General features: G+C 58.3%; 1 protein-coding gene across 1 annotated transcript in view; it reads left to right on the top strand.

Moving 5' to 3' along the window:
• Positions 1-821: 821 nt before the first annotated feature.
• SLC6A19 (solute carrier family 6 member 19) overlaps positions 822-17,643 on the top strand; it is a 43,196-nt gene continuing 26,374 nt past the window's right edge. Inside the window, exons 1-2 of the mRNA XM_078365955.1 lie at positions 822-927; positions 6,771-7,090. The gene's annotated coding sequence lies outside the window, so the exon portion shown is untranslated. The remainder of the gene's footprint in view (positions 928-6,770; positions 7,091-17,643) is intronic.

The raw sequence follows: 17,643 nt of genomic DNA, 5'->3' as shown, positions 1-17,643 counted from the left end.
CCACATCTGCTCCTCATTCCTCCTCCCCATGGCAGCCCTCGTGATAGTCCCAAAGGCAGGCTGGTGTGAGGCTCTGTCTCCAGCTCCTGCGTGCTCGGGCTCCAGGCTGGTGTGAGGCTCCATCTCCAGCCCTCGTGTGCTCAGGCTCCAGGCTAGTGTAAGGCTCCGTCTCCAGCCCTCGTGTGCTTGGGCTCCAGGCTGGTGTGAGGCTCCATCTCCAGCCCTCGTGTTCTCAGGCTCCAGGCTAGTGTAAGGCTCCGTCTTCAGCCCTCGTGTGCTTGGGCTCCAGGCTAGTGTAAGGCTCCGTCTCCAGCCCTCGTGTGCTTGGGCTCCAGGCCAGTGCGAGGCTCCGTCTCCAGCCCGCATGCTCAGGCTCCAGGGTGGGCTCCACTAGGAGTCCAGCTGCTGTGTCTCCCTCCTTCTCTCCTTCGGAAATGCTGCACTGAGCATGGCAACTGCCATACAGGGCAGTGGCTGGGCTTCTCCCGCCAGTCCCGGGGGCCGCCCCCGCTGGCACTAGGGGAGACCGCCCGAAGCACCCAGGATGCAGGGAGGATGCCCCGAAAGGAGCCCTTTTCCCTTCCGAGGCCTCCAAGGAGCCTGGGCTTTGGAGCAGTGAGGCCCTTTAGAATCTCCTGTTCCTCGGATCCCCCGCAGCAGCCCTGGGATTTTCCCGATCCCTGTGCCTGCTCATGGAAGGCTCTGGGGCCTTCTAGAAAAAAGGGAGCCATTGTCTTCTCAATGCTTCAGACGCTGTGCTTGCTCTCTGCCAACACCCAAAGGGGAGGAGGAGTCGCGTGGCATCCGGGGCTGCAGAGGCTGCGCCCTCCCCGCTCCTGGCCTTGAGGCTGCTCTGTTCCTGAGCTGGGCACAGAAGCTGCAGTGACTCAAGGTCCACCGTGGGGTCGGACCTCGCCCTGGGCCCAGGTGAGCCTGAAGGGACAGTGCTTTGAGGGCTGGCCCCACACAGGTCCGGGGGCCTGGAAGAGAAGGCCACACCTGTGCCTGGTGGTGGAGGGGGAGGGAGGAGGGGCTGCTGCCACTCTGAGCAGACCCTGGAGGAGCATCAGGACAGACCCTAAGGCACTGCTTCTCCCCCACCCCACCGCCTTGGGAGAGGGTCCACCCCATTCCTTTCTGTCTCCCGTGACCTCTGACCCTCAGCCCCTCCTTCCTCTGGGCCCTGGCACGTGCCTGTCCTCCACCCATGCCAGCTGCTGGGCTCCTCACACGGAAACCCTGCTGAGGGGGCATGAGGGTCAGGGACTCTGGGACTCAATGCTGGAGGCTCCGTGCTGCCCTGGGACCTCCCCGGCAGTGACCCTGACCCCTGGACCTTGGCCACCCATCCCAGACCACACCCAACCTGGCCCTTCCAAGTGTCCAGCAAACCCTGCTAGGAAAACCCTGCACTTCCGTGCCTGGGGCCGGTGTCTGCCCAGGACGCCTTCTCTTCTCTTTCTCGTTCCTTTCACTGAATTGTCTTTTCTTCTTTGAGATGGAGTCTCGCTCTGTCGCCTGCAACTTCTGCCTCCCAGGTTCAAGCGATTCTCCTGCCTCAGACTCCCAAGCATCTTCTAGGACCACAGGCACACAGCACCATGCCCAGATAGTGTTTGTATTTTAAAAATATGTTTACATTTTTATCTTTTGGTGCCATGACTCGGATTTTTGTATTTTCAGTAGGGATGGGGGTTTCCCTATGTTGACCAGGATGGTCTTGACCTCATGATCCGCCCGTCTCGGCCACCCAAAGTGCTGGGATTACAGGTGTGAGCCACCAAGTCCGGCCCCAGGCACCCATGAGGTTGGCCTTTTTCCCACCCAGGAGCCCCCATCCTGCGTGTCCTCTGACCGCTGCGGTGACCTCACCTCGAGTGGGCTTCAAGGGAGGCCCCAGCACTGCGCAGAGGTGGGGTCCTGCCTCAGTGTCCCTCCCGACCCCTCCCTCTCAGGTCCCCTCAGCACCCTCGGCAGATGCACCTGAGAACCCTGCTGAGCGGGCATCAGGGTCAGGGACTCTGGGACTCAAGGCCAGGGAGCCCCCCCACCCCCCGCTGCCCCAAGGAAGGGTGTCGGGGCCCTGCCTCTCCCACGGCCCACCCCTCAGTGGCAGCGGATTGGAGTAGGGTGCCGGGGAGGCCCTGTGCTCCCGAGGATCTTATCAACACCACATGGTTCACCTTTGCTCCGCGGTGCTGCTGTTGGCTGAGGGAGAGCGAAGGGGAGTTACATTTTAACATTCGCGATAGTGGATGGTGTACAGGAGCTCCCCTGGACAGCTGCTGCCGGCGAGGGTGCCCAGGGGGGCTGTGGGCACACGGAGAACCCTCTCCAGCATGATTGCTGTTGGTGGACTCTGAGTTTCATTCACCCGACAAAAATGTTCCCCCAAATGAGGTTTCCTTGGAAGCACTTCCAGCTGCAAAGTGCCTCGCTTGGCGTGAAGGTCAATGAGCCCGCGGAAGGGGCAGAGACAAGCGTTGTTAATGGCGCTCCTGCTCTCGGCAACAGCGCGGGCTCCGTAAACAAGCAGGCTTCGTTCCCAGGAGTCCTCTGTCCTTAATGACGCTGCTTCGTAATGACTCCAAGGCCAGCTCTGAGGCCAGGGTGTGGACCCCAGATTCACAGATGCTGGGCTGGTGACGCCCCTCACCTGGCGGAGGACAAAATCCTCAGGAGTCCCAGATGGGCATGGGGCAGGAGTTCGGCAAACCACATGGAGCATCTAGTAGCTGGTACCCAGCACCCAGCACCCAGAATCCAGCACCCAGAACCCAGCACCCAGATTCAGCAGCCAGCACCTGGCACTGCACTCAGCAAGGCCTAGAGGACACTAGGGCCGGCCCCAGGGAAGATGGGGAGAGCAGGTGCTCCGTGGTCAGGTCTGGGCAGAGGCAGAAGGGGCCGGCCAGCAGCCTTTGGGTAACAAGAAAGCTCCTCCTTGCTTGGTTTGTAAGCTCTGAGATCCCTCAGGGGCTGTGGCAGGGGGTGAGGGAGGGGCAAGAACGGGGAAACAGGAGAAAAAAGGGAAGCCCTCTGCTCCCTCAGCTCCTTCCAGGGCAGCAGCCCCCTCTGACCAGCTGTGTGTGCTCCACTTCCACCTAAGGATCCCATCAGGGCTGCTAAATGGGGAGCCCCGTCCCCCACCCCGAGGTACAGCCCTGGGCTCCCGACAGGCTGGGGAGGCTGGAGAGCTGTGGGCAGGCCCAGCCAGGGCCAGCAAGGGTTCTGCACTTCAGGGAATGGAGATGATGAAGGTCTGGGCACACAAGGCCCTGGGTAGGAGGAAGAGCACCGAGGTGCTGGGGGAAGGGGCCTGGAAGGATGTCTGGAGGCCTCAGAGAGCAGACTCACATGGGGACGATAGCTGCCAGGGGACCCCCACACGGGCGCAGGGGCCAGACAGGCAGGGCTCCTGAAATGTTCCACAGAGGCTGACCCTGCTTGGCCCGGGTTCTCCTCACAGATGCTCAGTGGGGTCCCAGGTGCTTCTCGGGAAAGCACAGGCCACTGAGAAGATACCTCCCTGGTTGATGCTTAATCATGAACCGTTGCTTAGAAACCATTTTACGAGATTCTGGAGGTGCTTGGAGGAGGAGCTCAGGGACAGCCCAGGTCCTTGGATGCCCCTTCTGTCCCATCCACAAACAACTCAGCACCTCCTGGGGCTGGAACTGGCATTCAAGCCTCCCCTGCACCAGGGACCCCTACACACCCTGGGACCAGGTGGACGGACTGAGGCCTCTCATGCCCTGGGGTCAGGTGGACGGAGCTGACGACCACCCCTCCTCTCTGGGACCCAGGAACGCTGTGCCCACATCCTGGGCCATGGAGTCTAAGGGCAACTGAGCTCCTACTTTGAAGATCTAGGTTCATTTACTGACTGGGCAGGGGTGGGTGCTGGGGCCCCCAGCTGGAAGAGGCAGCTCCCCGGGAGAGGCCAGTGGGAGGACCTTATTCTGGGTGGGGCTGTGAGGTGAGCAGGGCCCTCGGGCTGGGCTGGGTTGTGGGAAGGAGGCCTGGGGTCTGGTGCCCCCTTGGCCTCCAGCTGGAGTGATCTCTGTGTCCCCAGGACTCAGTTTCCTCATCTGTAGAATGAGGGCTGACCCAGCCAGCCCTTTGTCACCAGGTGCATGGAGTGCCCTGAGGGGCTGTGGGAGGGGCTCCTCCCCCAAATCCCTCAGCCCAGGGTCTTCAACAAATTTGTGTGTATTTGTTTTAGACTGGACTTCCTCTCAAAGCTGCATTTGAACAAAGATTTCCAAAAACTGACTCAAACACGGCTGGAACTCCAGACCACATGACTTCTTACCACATCTGTGTCTAAGGAGGTGAACCTCCTCCTTGCCATGGGACGCACCTGCCCCCAGAGCCCGCTACACCCGGTGCTAGGTCCAATCGACCCAGAGGCGTCCCGGGTCCAGGAGGAGCCTCCCCTCTCCTCCCGGGCAGCCACACTTGCTCCCTCCTGTCTGAGTCCCTGCTGGTCCAACGTTGCATTTCCACACACGTTCCCTAAGTCCTGGACTGATTTCTATCAGATCCATGGTCGAAAACAGTCAAGATGGCTGCGTGTGGCGAGTTGGCCCCATGGCTTGGTGGGAGGGACCTGGGCGCCGGCCGCTAAGCTCCCAGGCCCTTGCTCTTCGTCCCTGGCTGAGAGCGCTCACCTCAGTAGGCTCCTTCCTTGTCAACCCAGCACCCCGGGGCACAGGTGGTCAGCTCTGCCTTGCCAGGGCAAGCCGGAGGCTCTAGGCTGCTTCCCAGGGTTGTTGAGAGTCCGTGACCAACCCTGCAGCCTCCTGCTCCTGTATCAGCCCCATGCCCGACAGGCCCCTGTGCCTGGCCTCTGCGTCCTCTTGGTGCCATCCCCTACCCAAGCCTCCTCCAGCTCCTGCTCTGCCCCCACATGGGGACTCCCCTCTCACCTGGGCTCTTCACCCCAGGAGGATGCAGCCTCCCCCAGGAGCCTGGCCCTGCGGGTGGACCCGGTTCACGGAGGGACACCAGCTGTGTCCAGGTGCCGGCAGCAGAAGGGGAAGGGAGTTGGAGGCGTAGGGACTGCTCTGGTGGGAGCTCACTTTCCGGAAGGTCAGGAGAGGGTTCGCCCCAGAGTCTGACCGCACAGCGCCCCCCTCCACCCACCCCATGTGCCTCGGCTGGGAGAGGGCTCTACTTCTAGAAGAATCTGCCCAGGAGTTCAGAGGCGGGGAGGCTTTGGAACTAAGATGTTTATCGCAGCCGTGTCTGTAAACCAGAGCATTGTGGAGCGTTCAACCATAGAAAACAGAGAAATCAGCCAGACGCATCTGCACACAGAGCCGTGCACCCTGTGAGAAACTCCAGGTGCGAAGTGCACCACCTGGGAACGTGTACTGGCACATACGTCTAATACGTGTGTCAGGGTGGAGTTGGCACGTACGTGTAATATGTGTGTGCATGTGCCAGGGTGGAGTTGGCACATACATGTAATATGTGTGTGCATGTGCAAGTGTCAGGGTGGAGTTGGCACGTACGTGTAATATGCGTGTGCACGTGCCAGGGTGGAGTTGGCACGTACATGTAATATGTGTGTGCATGTGCAAGTGTCAGGGTGGAGTTGGCACATATGTGTAATATGCATGTGCACGTGCCAGGGTGGAGTTGGCACGTACATGTAATATGTGTGTGCATGTGCCAGGGTGGACTTGGCACGTACGTACGTGTAATGTGGGTGCACGTGCCAGGGTGGAGTTGGCACATGTGTAATATGTGTGTGTACGTGCCAGGGTGGAGTTGGCACATGTGTAATATGTGTGTGTACGTGCCAGGGTGGAGTTGGCACATGTGTAATATGCGTGTGCATGTGCCAGGGTGGAGTTGGCACGTACATGTAATATGTGTGTGCATGTGCAAGTGTCAGGGTGGAGTTAGCACATATGTGTAATATGCATGTGCACATGCCAGGGTGGAGTTGGCACGTACATGTAATATGTGTGTACATGTGCCAGGGTGGAGTTGGCACATGCATGTAATATGTGTGTGCACGTGTCAGGGTGGAGTTGGCACGTACGTGTAATGTGGGTGCACGTGCCAGGGTGGAGTTGGCACATATGTGTAATATGTGTGTGCACGTGCCAGGGTGGAGTTGGCACATATGTGTAATATGTGTGTGCACGTGTCAGGGTGGAGTTGGCATGTACGTGTAATATGTGTGTGCATGTGCAAGTGTCAGGGTGGAGTTGGCACATATGTGTAATATGTGTGTGCACGTGTCAGGGTGGAGTTGGCACGTACGTGTAATATGTGTGTGCATGTGCAAGTGTCAGGGTGGAGTTGGCACGTACATGTAATATGTGTGTGCATGTGCAAGTGTCAGGGTGGAGTTAGCACATATGTGTAATATGTGTGTGCACGTGCCAGGGTGGAGTTGGCACATATGTGTAATATGTGTGTGTACATGCCAGGGTGGAGTTGCCACATGTGTAATATGTGTGTGTACGTGCCAGGGTGGAGTTGGCACATACGTGTAATATGCATGTGCATGTGTCAGGATGGCGTTGGCACGTACGTGTAATATGCTTGTGCACGTGCACGTGTCAGGGTGGAAAATGCTGAACTGGCTGTTTCTCGCCCATGGACAGCGAAATGAGGACGCCCGTCCTCTCCCTGTGTTTGTTCTGCATTTTCTGAATATGTTACAAAACTGTGTTATTTTATAATCCCACACATTTACACTACCGTTATTTATCTGACAATAACTGTGGGTGTCCCTTCACTTTTCCCAGCTGTGTGCTGTAGAGCAGAAGGTTCTGTGGATGACCGTGGCTTCCAGGAAGGGCTCTGACCCCTCAGGCTTCCAGGCCACAAGCATCAACCTGGCCACATCCAGGCCCAGGGCTCTGGCCGGGTAGCCTCCCTGGACCCTTCACTCAGGACAGCCAGGGCACCATCAGACACGCTTGGTGGAAGGAGGCCACAGCCCGTCTCTGCTTCTGCTGCCACTGCTGAGCTTTGCGGCCCAGCTGTTCTGGTGACTCAGAGGAAAGTCTGCAGCCCGTCCCAGCTTATCTCTGGCTTACTTCCGCAAGGACCCATCCACGCTTGGGTAAGCACTGGCTCTCCTGATAACTCAGCAGTAAACACAGCAGGAATGTGGTGTCCGTGGGGGAGGGACAGCAGCACTGCAAGGCCAGCATCCAGGCAGGTAGGTGCCCAGAGCACCACACCCACAGCTGTCCTGGGAATTCCCACCCGGGCCCTGAGCACCTGGGGCACGGCCTGTTCCGGGAGTGCGCTGGCCCCAGCATGGAGCACCCATGAGTGCTGCGGGCACTGGCCTTTCTCACCCTCTGTTCTCTCTCCTCTCCTCTTCCCTCCTTCTCTCTCTTTCTGCCCTATCTCCGTTTCTCTCTGTCTCCTGTCTGTTTCTGTGTCTTGCAATCTGTCTCCCCTGCCCTGGCAGGTGGCACGCTGCTCCCCCTTCCCTGGAAGGCAAAGGCAGAGGCAGGGGCAGGGGTGAGGGTGACCAGGACAAACGTCAGAGGCAGCGCTGACCCCGTGGATTTAGCTCCAGGTCTGGGGGAGGCGGGAAGCCTCAGGGTCTCGTGACTTAGGAAGCTCCTGCTCAGTGACTTGGGCCTTACAAACCCTGCTCCTCCATGGAAACAAAGCAGCCGGTTCAGAACAAAGGTTACTGATGGGTGATCACGAGGCTCTCCACAGCCACCCTGTCGGCTGCCACCGGACGCGGGTGCTGGGGGACATGAGAGGCACCACCAATGAGCCATCAGATTCCCTGGGACCTCTCTGGCCGGGTGTAGGGGAATCTGAGCTTTTAGGATGTCTCTGCTCTGTCCTGGAGGCCATCCCAGGAGCGGCACCCCCAGGTCCCCTTGCTTCTCTCCTGGGCCCAGCCCGGCCTCACACTCATCTCGCTGCACCTGGAAGTTTCCAGAAGGGATGGAATCAGGGGAGACTGTGCTTCGCTGAGATGGCTCCAGCCATAGCTCAGGTTTGACGGCCCCACTCCGGTGGACAGCTCCTCTAGGGCAGAGGCAGGAGCCCCGTGGCCCCGCTGGGGTGACATGGGCGCTGGGGGTGAGCCTCCACTGACGATTCTCAGGCAGGGATGGGCGGACGACTATGGAGTCCAGGACACAGCAGGTCCAATCCCTGTCGGGGTGCTTGGCCTTCTGCTGGGGACCGTGACCCTGCCTTGGCTGGCGGTGAGCAGACAATGGGGGCAGCACAGGAGGACCAAGCTGGGCTTCCTGCTGTCCCATCTCCTGAAGTCTCAGAGGCTCTGAAGGGGCGGTGACTCTGAGGCGAGCCCCCTCCCTGCCACCCTATCCAACTGGACGTCATTCTTCCACACCTGGAGAGGGGAGCGGGGACCTGGAGGTGATTCCCACGCATGTGTCTCTTGCGGGCTTGGTGCCTATGGGATGCCCTGGGGGCCCGGAAAGGCCAAGACCAGGGCACGCTGGGACCCCTGGGGTCCTGGTGGCTTCTGAATGCTGTCCTTCAGTGAGGGCCTGGCTGGGCAGCCGGCTCATTACCAGGCTGCTGTGCCCAAGCAGACCTCTGCAGAGCTCAGGGTCCATCCACCTTGCTGGGCTGAAGGCACAGCTGGCGGCCTCCATTGCTCAGCACTAAGAGGTCCTGGCTGGGAGCTGAGGCCTCTGCCAGCAGGCTGGGTGGGGGCTGGGAGGTGGCACAGTGGCTGGGAGAAGGGGGCCGTCCCCAGGAGAGGAAGAATCCAGACAGCGTGTCCAAATGCAGTCCTGGGCCAGTGTGGGGCTGTGGTGGCTGAGGCCAGTTCTTGGTGAGGCTGGCCCTTGGCCATCCATCCTGGCCACGTGGGTGCCTGTGACCACACCTCAGGCTCTCCTCGTCCAGCCTTGGGGGTGCCGTGCCTCCTTGTCCCCTTGAAGGAGCAGGTGCATGGATGTTGGAAAGGCTTTGGCCAGCAGATGTGGGCAGGGCTGGCCCATACCTGGTCCCCAGCCTTCCCGCCCCAGTTTCAGCCTCTGTGGGCTCCTGCAGGTGCTCATGAGGTGCAGCTGCCTGGAGGGTCTGAGGCCCCAGGACATCGTTGTGGACAGTTGGGGGATATTTGTTCCTGCAGCGTAGCCTGGCTCGTGCAGGCTAAAATGTCATGTCTTCCGGATGATTTGAAAGGTGGGGCGTCTTCTGTAAGAAGCATCTAAAGCTGAAAGCATGCCCCATTTCAATAAAATCCAAGAGGCAAAAACCACGAAATTGATAAGGGATCAAATCCCCTCTGCAAAGGATTCCAGGAGGTCTTTGGCGTATTTCAGCTGCATGTTGTTAAGTTTATGGAGTTAACGAAGGTTTTAAAGAAATGATGTTATCTACTGTGAAGACGCCGACTTCCTGTGGTGGAGCGTGACTCAGCGTTTTAGAGAATTCTGTGATGTATGCGTGTACCCTGAAGATACATGCAGCCTGCGGCCTCATCTACCCCAAGGACACCATTGGAAATGTGGATTAATTAAGTCATCTAGTCAAGGAATAGACACGAAAAACTCTGTTTGTGGTGAATTGAAGCCAGTGTTGTAAAAATTATGCATGACGGACAAGTTGGGATTATTCCAGGATGGTACAATTGGTTTAGTATTAAAAGTCAAACTGTGGGCCGAGTGCAGTGGCTTGTGCCTGTAATCCCAGCCCTTTGGGAGGCCGAGGTGGGCAGATCACCTGAGGTCAGGAGTTCAAGACCAGCCTGACCAATATGGGGAAACCACGTCTGTACCAAAAATATAAAGACTAGCCGGGCGTGGTGGTGGGCACCTGTAATCTCAGCCACTCTGGAGGCTGAGGCAGGAGAATCGCGTGAACCAAGTGAGCCGAGATGGCGCCATTGCACTCCAGCCTCCGTGACAGAGCGAGACTCTGTCTCAAAAAGAAAAACCAAGCAGTGTAATCACCTCGTGAAGATAATGGAAAATGAAGAACAATGTTTGGTTACTTCGAAAACGTAGGAAAGAATTTTATGAAGTTTGTCATCACTCGTGATAAAAAGTGGAAGGTCAAGGAGGGGTGGGGGCAACGGGAGCTTCTTTTCTGGATGAGAAAGCGGTGACGGACGCGTGCACCCCGGTGTGAGTTCCCTGAGGGCCACTGGATGGTGTGCTTGAAGTGAGCAGATTCTGAGACTCAGTAAAACTCGTGAAAAAATTAAACTCTTAGTAAACTGAGAACAGAAGGAAGCGTGTTTATTCTGAGAAGAGCTTGTACGAAAGTCTCCACCATCCTTGGTGGCTCCGAGAGTGACGTGCCGACGGCTTTCCGCAGACGGGGCGAGTCCACGAGGCTGCCACGGGGACTGCACCCAGCCCGGTGCTGGACACAAGGTGGCAAGACGAAAAAAAACGGAAGAGCCGACGAGGACCCGCGGTCGGCAGAATTTCATATTGAGGTATCTTTAAATATCAGTGGGCAAAATATTAGAAAAAGATTTTGCTATAAAGTCAATATACAGAAATTACTTGCACTGTATTGTCAGAGCTAGAGCGCGGGCAGGAGAGACTAAAAGAAAGGATTTGCAGTGAGGGGAGAAGACGGACACCATCGGGGAGGCCGAGGAAGACGAGGGCCTGAGGAGCAGCGAGGAGGCCGCACGCCGCTCTGGGGCAGTCCTGGGCCGCAGCATCGACATGCGGTGGCATCCGTCGGGGGCTGGGCTGGTGTCTGTGCTGTGGGATTTTGTGCAGGGCTGTGGTTTTGCGGTCATATTTTGTGTGGGTCTTGTCAGGCACCCGGTGGGAGGCCCCTCCCTTCACTGCCTTCCCGGGCTCTGGTCTCAGCGGGTTCAATGCACAGGACCCCTTTCAAATCTGACAGCTTTCGGGTGACGTCCACCAGCAGGGCCCATAGGAGATGGCGACTGAACAGCAGCACCATTCACGACAGCATCAGAAGATAAACACCCAGCAATAAGGCTGATGAACGGTCTGCAGGACTCCTACACGGAAGCCAGGAGACGTTACCGAGAAGACAGCCTGACTCAGCGGAGAGAGAGGCTGTGTCTGTGGTTTGAAAACCTTAACGGTATAAAGGTTTCCGCTTAAACCGACTCTCAGATCTGTAGGTTCGATGCATTTCCATGAAAACCCCAAGGAGGCTTTTTTCTGTGGATTGTTATAAAATATCCATGTTCCTGAGAAAAATGAAGTGGAAGGATTTTATCAGCAGATCCCAGACGTATTGAAAGGCTGCGGGGAATATTACAGGTGCAAAGTAGACAAGACCAATGGACAAATCAGGAAGCGGGAAGCCGGCGGGACAGGCCTGGACTTGGGGCCTGGCAGAGGCCGCCTGAGAGGCAGGAGGTGGAGGAGGAAGCTCCGTGGCCGGAAGGTGGGCAGAGGGGCTCATAAAGAACAGACGGCCGGTCGGCTTATACTTGAGAGCTGCCGTTCACCCAAAGATGTCACAGAGAGGGAGGGAAGGCTGTGGACTGGGGGGACAGATCGTGGAGGGGGAGGAAAGGCTGTGAGTGGGGGGAGAGACTGTGGAGAGGAGGAAAGGCTGTGAGTGAAGGGAGAGGTCCTGGAGGGGGAGGAAAGTCTGTGAGTGGGGGGAGAGATGTGGAGGGGGAGGAAAGGCTGTGAGTGGAGGGAGAGGTCGTGGAGGGGGAGGAAAGGCTGTGAGTGGAGGGAGAGGTCCTGGAGAGGGAGGAAAGGCCATGGACTGTGGGGAGAGGTCATGGAGGGAGAGGAAAGGCTGTGAGGCAGGGAGAGACTGTGGAGGGGGTGGAAAGGCTGTGAGTGGGAGGAGAGGTCGTGGAGGGGGAGGAAAGGCTGTGAGTGGGGGGAGAGACTGTGGAGAGGAGGAAAGGCTGTGCCGGGGAAGGTGGGGGGAGATTTGGAGGGGGAGGAACGGCTGTGAGGGGAGGTAAAGGTCGTGGAGGGGGAGGAAAGGCTGTGAGTGGAGGGAGAAGTCGTGGAGGGGGAGGAAAGGCTGTGAGTGGGGGGAGAGATGTGGAGGGGGAGGAAAGGCTGTGAGTGGAGGGAGAGGTCGTGGAGGGAGAGGAAAGGCTCTGACTGTGGGGAGAGATGTGGAGGGGGAGGAAAGGCTGTGAGTGGAGGGAGAGATGTGGAGGGGGAGGAACGGCTGTGAGTGGAGGTAAAGGTCGTGGAGGGGGAGGAAAGGCTGTGAGTGGAGGGAGAAGTCGTGGAGGGGGAGGAAAGGCTGTGAGTGGAGGGAGAAGTCGTGGAGGGGGACGAAAGGCTGTGAGTGGAGGGAGAGGTCGTGGAGGGAGAGGAAAGGCTCTGACTGTGGGGAGAGATGTGGAGGGGGAGGAAAGGCTGTGAGTGGAGGGAGAGATGTGGAGGGGGAGGAAAGGCTGTGAGTGGGGGGAGAGATGTGGAGGGGGAGGAAAGGCTGTGAGTGGAGGGAGAGATGTGGAGGGGGAGGAAAGGCTGTGAGTGGGGGCAGATTTTTGAGGAACAGAACTTTCTGGAACATGTTCAGAGTCCTGAGAATCCCTGGGAAGAAGTCAGCATGTGGTAGCAGAGTGCGTGTGGACAGACCTTCCTCAGGGCAGCCAATGGCCAGCGAAAGCCGGAGATGAGGTCCAGCATCCCTGGCCACCAGAGATCCAGAATTAAAAGGCTCCGACACTCTGGCTAAAAGGTAAAAAGGCTGGACGCCGGGCATGGGTGGGGCGCAGGGCCGGGTGACCGGCTGGACACACACTCACCTCAGCAGGCAGCACTTCCCCTCATGGGCACTTATCTCGAGGATCTCTGGGTGTGAGATGTCCATGGCAGCTTTCATCCTCAGGGCGCAAATGGGACACCTGCCCTCCACGGTGGAGCCATGAGGGGGCCGTGGCCGTGGGCCTGGGGCGGGCACAGTGAGCGAGGGTGCGAGGCCCGAACAGCTCTGGGCAGAGCAGCGAGCCGCCTGTGGGTCCAGCCGGAGACAGTGGCTCTTCCTGGAAGGGGGAGGGGGCTGCGGGCTGCTTCGGTTCTGGAATGTCGTGTTTCCCGATCCAGGCAGGGGTTTGTTCCACGGAAGTTCATCCACCTGGAGAGAGACACAGGTGCAGCACATCCACCCCAGCAACACTCTCCAGGGAAAAGGGAAACCGAGGCACACAGGGAATTTCTGAAGCCAGTGCACAGAGGACATTCGTTGTCACACTCCAGATGGCATTTGAAAGAAAAATTAAACAAAAATTTAAACCTAACAATTTAAACATTTAGTAAACAGAAACTTCTCATGAGATAGTGTTTGTGTTTTCATTTTTTAGCTTTTACTTTTACTTGTGGGCACAGGTGCAGGCTGTGCCGGCTTGTTGCGTAGGTAGACGTGTACCATGGGGGATTGTTGCACAGATTATTTTGTCACCCAGGTGCTAAGCCCAGTGCCCATTAGTGATTTTCCTGATCCTCTCCCTCCTCCACCCTCCACCCTCTGACAGGCCCCGTGTCTGTTGTTCTCTCTATGTGTCCCTGGGTTCTCAGCATTTAGCTCCCACTCTTAAGTGAGAACGTGCAGTATTTGGTTTTCTGTGTCTGTGTTAGTCTGCTAAAGATAATGGCCTCCAGCTCCACCCATGTTCATACAAAGGACATGATCCGGTTCTTTTTTCTGGCTGCATAGTATTCCACGGGGTGCATGTACCCCATTTTCCTTATCCAGTCTATCGCTGATGGGCATTTACATTGATTCTGTGTCTTTGCTGTTGTGACTAGTGCTGTGACGGACATGGAGTGCAGATGACACAAGGTGTTTAGTGAAAATCATGGTCAGAGAGGCGAATCTGGTGTCGTGAGTGAGTGTATCACACACAAATATTTATAAACCACAGGACAGGGAGAAAACCAGTGACTGTGTTTCTCTCTGGGAGGAGTTGGAAATGCTCCAGTGTCCTTTGCTGAGCTTGTGATAAGGAGCTTTTGCAGTGAGTTGCTTCGTAAATGTGAATACACTGCTTTCCACTGTGGATGCTGAAGGACCCGCCACACAGCAGCCACCCCTCCTGGTGCTCATCATGGACAAAGGTGACTTTTCACCACGAGCCCCACGTGGCCTCTCTGCCCTCGAGGGAGGGCACCCTTCTGCCGCCTTGGCCTTTCTGATGAGTCTCAAATGCAACCCGGAACAGGCAGAAGCCTGGAGGCGGTTCGCCTGCCCCTGAGCTGCCTGGATTTCAGAAGGGAGCCTCAGCCCCTGACCCCCGTCAGCAATGTGGTGGGGTCTCCTGTGGCCCCTGGAGCCAGGAAGGGAGGGCAGAGGCAGTGGGGAAGCCTGCCCGGGAATGGCCCTGGGGCCTCCAAGCTGCAGGGCGTCGTTTCTGGTTTGACACTCACAGATATTGACGAGGGCTCACGAGGCATCAGGCAGGTTCTGGAGGCTCGGGGCTCACCAGTAAACAGAGGACACAGAGATTCCCACCTGGTCCCCTCACGTCCTAGTGGGGAAGAGAGGACATGACCCCTTAGCCCAACAGCCAGACAAACTGTGCAGCCCGTGGGAGGAGCCCCTGCCATGCAAAGGAAAGGTGGGAGAGGCATGAAGTGGGGCACGGAGTGGGTGAAGGAGGGGCACCAGGCGCAGCCCCATGGCGTGGCCTATGCTTGGCCTGTGCTGACCAAGGCAACACCCTGGGAGGCAGCTCCAGCCGGTGGCAGGTGCAGGCCAGGCCGGTTCGAGGACCCCGCAGGGTCACAGGCCATGCACAGGGCAGGTAGGACCCTGCTGGACCTTGGGATGATGGCGTTTGCTCTAATGAATACCGAAGGGTCTGAGTGACAGGGACTCGGTCACCACCTGGGGAGTGTAGGGGCCCGAGGGCTGCTTCCCTGGAGCCTGGAAGAGGACATCTCTGTCCCTGCCTCTGAGGAGTGGAGATCACAGACGGTCACCTCCCACCTCCTGGGACCCAGTGGACGGTCACCACAGACTCACCTCCCACCTCCTGGGACTCAGGGGACGGTCATCACAGACTCACCTCCCACCTCCTGGGACCCAGTGGACGGTCACCACAGACTCACCTCCCACCTGCTGGGACTCAGGGGACGGTCATCACAGACTCACCTCCCACCTGCTGGGACACAATGGACGGTCATCACAGACTCACCGCCCACCTGCTGGGACACAATGGACGGTCATCACAGACTCACCTCCCACCTGCTGGGACTCAGGGGACGGTCACCACAGACTCACCTCCCACCTGCTGGGACTCAGTGGACGGTCACCACAGACTCACCTCCCACCTCCTGGGACACAATGGACGGTCATCACAGACTCACCTCCCACCTCCTGGGACCCAGTGGACGGTCACCACAGACTCACCTCCCACCTGCTGGGACTCAGGGGACGGTCACCACAGACTCACCTCCCACCTCCTGGGACTGAGGGGACGGTCATCACAGACTCACCTCCCACCTGCTGGGACTCAGTGGACGGTCACCACAGACTCACCTCCCACCTGCTGGGACTGAGGGGACGGTCATCACAGACTCACCTCCCACCTGCTGGGACTCAGTGGACGGTCACCACAGACTCACCTCCCACCTCCTGGGACACAATGGACGGTCATCACAGACTCACTTCCCACCTGCTGGGACTCAGGGGACGGTCATCACAGACTCACCTCCCACCTCCTGGGACTGAGGGGACGGTCACCACAGACTCACCTCCCACCTGCTGGGACTGAGGGGACGGTCATCACAGACTCACCTCTCACCTGCTGGGACTCAGGGGATGGTCACCACAGACTCACCTCCCACCTCCTGGGACTGAGGGGACGGTCATCACAGACTCACCTCCCACCTGCTGGGACTCAGGGGACGGTCACCACAGACTCACCTCCCACCTCCTGGGACCCAGTGGACGGTCACCACAGACTCACCTCCCACCTGCTGGGACTCAGTGGACGGTCACCACAGACTCACCTCCCACCTCCTGGGACACAATGGACGGTCATCACAGACTCACCTCCCACCTGCTGGGACTCAGGGGACGGTCATCACAGACTCACCTCCCACCTCCTGGGACTGAGGGGACGGTCACCACAGACTCACCTCCCACCTGCTGGGACTGAGGGGACGGTCATCACAGACTCACCTCCCACCTGCTGGGACTCAGGGGACGGTCACCACAGACTCACCTCCCACCTCCTGGGACTGAGGGGACGGTCACCACAGACTCACCTCCCACCTCCTGGGACACAATGGACGGTCATCACAGACTCACCTCCCACCTGCTGGGACTGAGGGGACGGTCACCACAGACTCACCTCCTACCTGCTGGGACTGAGGGGACGGTCACCACAGACTCACCTCCCACCTGCTGGGACTGAGGGGACGGTCACCACAGACTCACCTCCCACCTGCTGGGACTGAGGGGACGGTCACCACAGACTCACCTCCCACCTGCTGGGACTCAGGGGACGGTCACCACAGACTCACATCCCACCTCCTGGGACCCAGTGGACGGTCACCACAGACTCACCTCCCACCTGCTGGGACTCAGGGGACGGTCACCACAGACTCACCTCCCACCTCCTGGGACTGAGGGGACGGTCATCACAGACTCACCTCCCACCTGCTGGGACTGAGGGGACGGTCATCACAGATGGTCACCTCCCACCTCTGAGATGCAATCGACAGCTATCACAGGCGGTCACCTCCCATTTTCTGGGGATGCACCTCCCATTTTCTGTGTCTGTGAGACCACAGCAGCATCACAGAGCCCCGTGCTGCTGACACGGCCTCAGGCTCTGCAGCAGGAAGCGAGGTCCATGGCTCACCCGGTCCCTCCTCCCACCTGGCAATGGTCCTTGGCTCACCTGGTCCCTCCTCTCACCTGGCAATGGGCAGGGTCAGCCAGGGCTGTGGTGGGCTGAGCCCCTCCCAAGGGCTCCCCGTTCCTCAGAGGCAGGGACAGATGAGTTGCTCTCTTCTGCAGGAAGAAAACTCCAGTGCAGGATCAGAACCAAAGCTGCCCCTCAAGGCCCTGTTGAGGGAGCTGCTGCAGGTGTCAGGCACTGGTCTTCCATCAGTCATGGCTATTTCTAGATATTTTCTCAGGGAACAAGCGTGGAATACATAACTGAGGTACAAGGCAGTTAGGTACTGTGAGAATTGGGTGCTGTGGGGGTTGAGTACTGTGGGAGTTGAGTACTGTGGGATTTGGGTGCTGTGGGAGTTGCGTGCTGTGGGGCTTGGGTGCTATGGGAGTTGAGTACTGTGGGAGTTGGGTGCTGTGGGAGTTGGGTGTTGTGGGGCTTGGATGCCGTGGGAGTTGGGTGCTGTGGGAGTTGAGTACCGTGGGAATTGGGTGCCGTGGGAGTTGGGTGCTGTGGGAGTTGGGTGCTGTGGGAGTTGGGTGCTATGGGAGTTGAGTACTGTGGGAGTTGGGTGCCGTGTGAGTTGAGTACCGTGGGAATTGGGTGCCGTGGGAGTTGGGTGCTGTGGGAGTTGAGTACTGTGGGAGTTGGGTGCTGTGGGAGTTGGGTGCTATGGGAGTTGAGTACTGTGGGAGTTGGGTGCTGTGGGAGTTGGGTGCTGTGGGGCTTGGGTATCGTGTTGGTTGGGTACTATGTCGGTTGGGTACTGCGGGAGTTGGGTACTGTGCTTTGTTTTACATACATAAATGCTGAGCCTGAGGGCATTGAGA

The sequence above is a fragment of the Callithrix jacchus genome, chromosome 2, assembly GCF_049354715.1.
Source record: "Callithrix jacchus isolate 240 chromosome 2, calJac240_pri, whole genome shotgun sequence".
NCBI lineage: Eukaryota > Metazoa > Chordata > Mammalia > Primates > Cebidae > Callithrix > Callithrix jacchus.
Note: the sequence above shows the minus strand (reverse complement) of the source record. Positions and strands in the feature narration are given on the sequence as shown.